This window comes from Lithobates pipiens, unplaced genomic scaffold (assembly GCF_037356315.1).
Source record: "Lithobates pipiens isolate NorthernLeopardFrog02 unplaced genomic scaffold, aLitPip1_a1.2 Scaffold_16, whole genome shotgun sequence".
Taxonomy (NCBI): domain Eukaryota; kingdom Metazoa; phylum Chordata; class Amphibia; order Anura; family Ranidae; genus Lithobates; species Lithobates pipiens.
The window spans coordinates 403,114,542-403,120,866 of NW_027507748.1; positions in this window are offsets into that span (position 1 = coordinate 403,114,542).

Sequence of the window (6,325 nt, forward strand, 5' to 3'; positions counted from 1 at the left end):
ACAGGCGTTAACTCACCGCACAGAACAGATATCACACTCCCCAGTCTATACAACACAAAACTGGTTCCAGGATGGAGCATCTCCCTAAGCATGCTGGGGTTTTTTGTAGAGGTCTTAATGAGCCCACTTACTTCAGCTGGGCTCATTAACTCTTCCCCTCTAATTGTACAAGTCTGCATAAAGCCTGAATCTAGGGCACACATATTTCCCATCCTGGATACAACCAGGTGATTTTACCTGCGTGTTGCCACATACCCCCCCCCCTCTTGTTTCAACCTTGGGGTTGTAACACAAGCAGTCAGACACGCATGTATCCGAGACAAAGCATCCACATTCCCCATTTTAACACCAGGGCGATGCTTAACTGTAAAGTTAAAATCCTGTAGGGCCAGGAACCACCTATTTACCCTTCTATTGGTCTCCTTGTTTTGAGCCATCCACTTTAACCACTTGGGATCCGCGCTATTGCAAAATGACGGCAATAGCGCGGACCCACATTTTCGGGACTACGTCTATTGACGTAGTCCCGGTTACGAGCGGCCTGCGCGCCCCCTGAGGGGCGCGCGCGGCGCGCTCTGTGATCGGCGAGTCCGTGAGACTCGCCTGATCACCGATCCGTGTAAGGGGTCGATCCCGACCCCTTATCACGTGATCAGCTGTCAGCCAATGACAGCTGATCATGTGATAAAACGGAGCCGGTAATCGGCTAGTATTCCTCCTCGCGCTGACAGCGCGAGGAGAAAAAAAAAAAGCCGATCGCCGGCGGCCGTGTTCGGGACATCAGTCCCGATCACGGCCAGCAATTTAAACGGACACCTGCCCCCTGCCAGTGCCCACCTGCCACCCGCAGTGCCATCCTGAAATAAAGTAAGTGCCCCCCTGTCAGTGCCACCCAGCAGTGCCCATAGTGCCCACAGTGCCACCCAGCAGTGCCCACAGTGCCACCCAGCAGTGCCCACAGTGCCACCCACAGTGCCACCCAGCAGTGCCACCCACAGTGCCACCCAAAATCTGCCTCAAAGGTGCTGCACCCCAGTGCCGCCCATCAGTGCCCAGCAGTGCCGCCCATCAGTGCCGCCCATCAGTGCCCAGCAGTGCCACCTATCAGAGCCACCTATCAGTGCCACCTATCAGTGCCCATCAGTCCCATCTATCTGTGGTACCTATCAGTGCCCATCCGTGCCACCCATCCGTGCCACTTATCCGTGCCACCCATCCGTGCCATCTTATCTGTGCCCATCTTTGCCCATCAGTGCCGCCTTATCTGTGCCCATCGGTGCCGCCTTATCTGTGCCTATTAGTGCCGCCTTAACTATGCCTATCAGTGCCCACCAGTGCAGCCTATCAGTGCCCACCAATGCAGCCCATCAGTGCCCACCAATGCAGCCCATCAGTGCCCACCAATGCAGCCTATCAGTGCCGCCTAATCAGCGCACTTCAATGAAGGAGAAAAATGACCCGTTTGCAAAATTTTATAACAAACTATTAAAACATGATTTTTTTTTTTTTTTTTTTTGCATCTTTTTTTGTTTGTTTAGCAAAAAATAAAACTCCGAGCTGTAACTAAATACCACCAAAAGAAAGCTCTATTTGTGGGAAAAAAATGATAAAAAATTCATTTGGGTACAGTGTTGTATGACCGCGTAATTGTCACTCAAAGTGCATCAGCGCTGAAAGCTGAAAATTGGTCTGGGACTGAGGGGGGTTTAAGTGCCCAGTAAGCAAGTGGTTAAAGGAGCGTGATCAGTCACCAGGTCAAAGTGCCTACCTAGCAGATAGTACCGAAGGGAATCTAGAGCCCACTTCACTGCTAAACATTCCTTCTCAATCGTGGCGTAATTTATCTCATGGGACTTCAACTTCCTGCTGAGGTAAATGACTGGGTGCTCTTCCCCGTTCCAGACCTGGGATAACACTGCCCCTAACCCAACGTCTGATGCATCAGTTTGTACCACGAAGTCCTTAGAGAAGTCTGGTGAGTACAACACTGGCTGGCTACATAAGGCTGTTTTTAAGGACTGAAATGCTTCTTCAGCCTCTGGGGACCATTTAACCATGACCGACTCTTTCCCTTTTGTCAGGTTTGTGAGGGGCACAGCCTGAGAAGCAAAATGGGGAATGAATCATCGATAATAGCCAGCGATACCCAGAAAGGCTCGTACCTGTTTCTTGCTGTTGGGACGTGGCCAACTCTGTATGGCCTCGACTTTATTGACTTGGGGTTTTATCACCCCCCTCCCAATAGTGTACCCAAGATATTTGGCCTCCTCCTGTCCAATGGTACACTTCTTTGGATTGGCCGTAAACCCAGCTTCCCGGATAGAGTCTAGGACTGCTTGTACTTTTGGCAAATGTGAGACCCAGTCTGTGCTATGGATAATCACATCATCCAGGTAAGCTGCAGCATATTTCTGATGGGGCCTCAGAATCTTATCCATTTTCCGCTGGAATGTTGCCGGTGCATTCTGTAACCCAAACGGCATTCTCTTATATTGGAATGCCCCATCTGGGGTTACAAACGCAGTTTTCTCCTTGGCTGACTCGGCCAGGGGAATTTGCCAATACCCTTTGGTGAGATCAAGAGTTGTCATATATCGGGCTGTTCCCAGCCGGTCAATCAACTCATCTATACGCGGCATGGGGTAGGTGTCAAATTTTGTAACTTTATTCAATTGTCGAAAATCGTTACAAAACCGCCAGCTCCCATCAGGTTTTGGCACTAGTACGATAGGACTGGACCAGTCACTCTGGGACTCCTCTATCACACCCAATTCCAGCATCCTTTGAACCTCCCCACGTATTGCCTCCCATCGGGCCTCTGGTATTCTATAAGGTTTTAGTTTTACCCTTTCTCCTGGCGGGGTGATAATGTCATGCTCTACGCCAGATGTTTGTCCCGGCAGCTCAGAGAAAATCTCTTTGTTACGAAGTACAAACTCTTTAACCTCCTGTTGTTGGGCTTTCGATAAGGTGTCTGCTATTCCAACCTCAGGAACTAAGCAATCAGGCTGTGCTTGTGACAAAGTCTCTGCGACTAGGGATTCCCTATCCCTCCAGGCTTTCAGCAGATTGACGTGATAAATCTGCTCCGGCTTTCGCCTTCCTGGCTGTCTAATCCTGTAGTTCACCTCACTAATTTTTTCAATTACTTCGTATGGACCTTGCCATTTGGCCAGAAATTTGCTTTCAACCGTAGGGACTAGCACCAAGACCCTATCCCCCGTGGAAAAAGTACGGGTCTTGGCCCCACGGTTGTACACTCTCTGCTGTGCTAACTGCGCTTGGGTTAAATGTTCCTTTACAATTGGCATTACCTGTGCAATTCTATCTTGCATCAGGGCGACATGCTCAATCACGCTCCTGTGAGGAGAACTCTCATTTTCCCAAGTTTCCTTGGCGATATCCAGCAGCCCTCTTGGGTGTCTCCCATAGAGAAACTCGAAGGGTGAGAAACCCGTAGAGGATTGGGGTACCTCCCTAATGGCAAACATTAGATAGGGTATTAGACAGTCCCAATTCTTTCCATCTCTATCCACCACCTTCTTTAACATTTGTTTAAGGGTTTTGTTGAATCTTTCAACCAACCCATCTGTTTGGGGGTGATACACAGATGTACGCAATTGCGTCACTTTGTACAACTTGCATAATTCTTTCATAACCCGGGACATAAAGGGTGTACCTTGGTCCGTAAGCAGTTCCTTACAAATACCCACACGGCTAAAAACAAGAGATATCTCTTTGGCTATGGTTTTGGCCGAGGTATTTCGGAGAGGAATTGCTTCCGGATAACGGGTGGCATAGTCCAATATAACCAAAATGTACTGATGCCCCCTGGCGGACTTCATTATCGGACCTACCAAATCCATTGCGATCCTTTCAAAGGGGACCTCAATGATAGGAAGAGGTACCAGCGGGTTACGGAAATGTGGCATAGGTGTCGACTTCTGACACACAGGGCAGGAGGAACAATAATTTTCTATTTCCTTCATGACCCCAGGCCAATAGAATCTCTGCAATACCCTCTCTCTGGTTTTCTCTGTCCCCAGATGACCTCCCAGAATGTGCCCATGAGCCAATTCTAACACCAACTTCCTGTAAGGTTTGGGCACTACAGGTTGCTCAATGGTTTCTTCTGCCCTTTGAGCCACTCGATACAGCAGGTCTCTTTCCATAGTGAAGTAAGGATAAGGGCAAGTCTTATCTGGGTTCACTAACTCGCCATCTATTTTCACCACATTTTCCCGTGCCTTTATTAGGGTGGGGTCTTTTAACTGTTCTGTGGCAAAATTTTCCCTGTGAACCTCAAGATCCGAAAACTCCACAGACGGCATGTTTTCATCTGAGGATGTTGGCTCCCCCCAGTTTCTCGAGTTTCCCCCGCCAATACCGACAAGGGAAATTCAGGAGAGTCCTTACCACTCCCAGAGGAATTCTGGTCATCTTCCTGGTTTATAGGGGCACCAGTGGGGGGCTCAGGACAATCCCAGAGTTCCCAGAATTTTGGAAAATCCCTTCCCACAATAGCATCATGTGGTAAGTGAGACACTAACCCCACCTGATGAGAGAGGTTACCTTTGGGGGTCTCAAAAAACACTGAAGTTACAGGATACTCTCGGGTGTCCACATGCACACAAATAACAGCCACCCTGTTCTTCCCAGAGACCTCTGTAGTAACTAATTCAGCTTTTATCAATGTTACCAGGCTACCTGAATCCAGCAACACATCAACATTTCTACCATTAATACACATTTTACATAAATGTTTCTCAGGTCCCCAAATGGCAGTGCATGCAACTGTCGCAAACAGCGACTGACGTCTCTCCCTTATAAAGTCACATTGCATAGGCTCATCCACAACGGGGCAATTGGCTGCAATATGTCCCTCTTGCTGGCAGCGGTAGCAAATAATCTTTTTCGCTGTCTCTTGCAGCATGGGCTTCCTGGGCTGCTCCCGCCAGACCTTAGGTAGAACTCCCACCCTCTCACTCTCTCCACCCTCACCCCTTGGAGTCATCTTACCCGCCACTGGGAATGATCTGGTCTTAGTGTGGAAAGTCCGTGAGTCCCTGGAAGAGGTGGTCAGGTTCTCTGTAGCCAAGTACCTCTCAACCAGATCCACAAGTTTATCTGCATTTTCTGGGTCTCCATGGCTTACCCATTTTTGGATGGCAGTAGGAAGAGCTCTCAGGAAACGATCCATAACAACACGTTCCACAATGTTTGGTGCGGTCAAAGTCTCTGGCTGCAGCCACTTCCTGCTCAGGTGAATGAGATCATACATTTGAGACCTGGGGGGTTTTCCAACCTGAAAAGTCCAATTATGCACACGCTGAGCCCGGACGGCCAGGGTGACACCCAGCCATGCCAATATTTCTGTTTTTAGCACCACATAGTCTTTTGCTTGGTCAGGCTCTAGGTCATAATAAGCTTTCTGCGATTCCCCAGTTAACAGAGGGGCCACCAGTCCAGCCCATAGCTCCTTAGGCCACTTTTCCCTTTCAGCAGTCCTTTCAAATGTGGTCAAAAACACCTCCGGATCATCCTCTCCAGTCATTTTTGTCAATAAACGGCTCACACCAAAGGATGCGGTATTATTGTAACCACTTGCTTCATTGGTCTGTGGACGTTGCTGTATTAATGTCTCTAATTTCTGTTGAAAACTCTGCTCTTGCTTCTGCAACAGGTCTATAAAGCGGGTTTCAGATTGTTGCTGTGCTTGTTGCTGAGCTTCCAGACTCTGCAGGTGAGCTTTCTGCTGGGCTGCAAGGCTCTTTTGTAAAGCCGCATTTGTTTGCTGCTGATTTGCATTTGCTTGCTGCTGGTTTGCATTTGCTAGAGCCAGCTGTCTCAGTATCTCTTCCATGCTGGCCTTTAAAAAAAAATTGAAAAAAAACTGCCAAAATTCTCCACCAACTGTGAGGGGTTAGCTCGGCAGCGGGTGTGTGTGACCCCCTGGATGGGTTCACAACACAAAATCAGGCACAGCAGACAGCGTTGTAGGTGCAAAAAACAAAAGATGCGGTTTATTTATGCTACATGCAGTGATACATATAACAGCCAAACAAAAATAAAACATGAAAATAAATCCTGGTCAGCTTGACCTCTAACTACATACTTAGATTCCCTGTCTAACAACTGAGTGCAGCCTTGTGCTGCACCAGTCCCTGTCTCTGTTGTAGAGGTTTGCCACACAGGCGTTAACTCACCGCACAGAACAGATATCACACTCCCCAGTCTATACAACACAAAACTGGTTCCAGGATGGAGCATCTCCCTAAGCATGCTGGGGTTTTTTGTAGAGGTCTTAATGAGCCCACTTACTTCA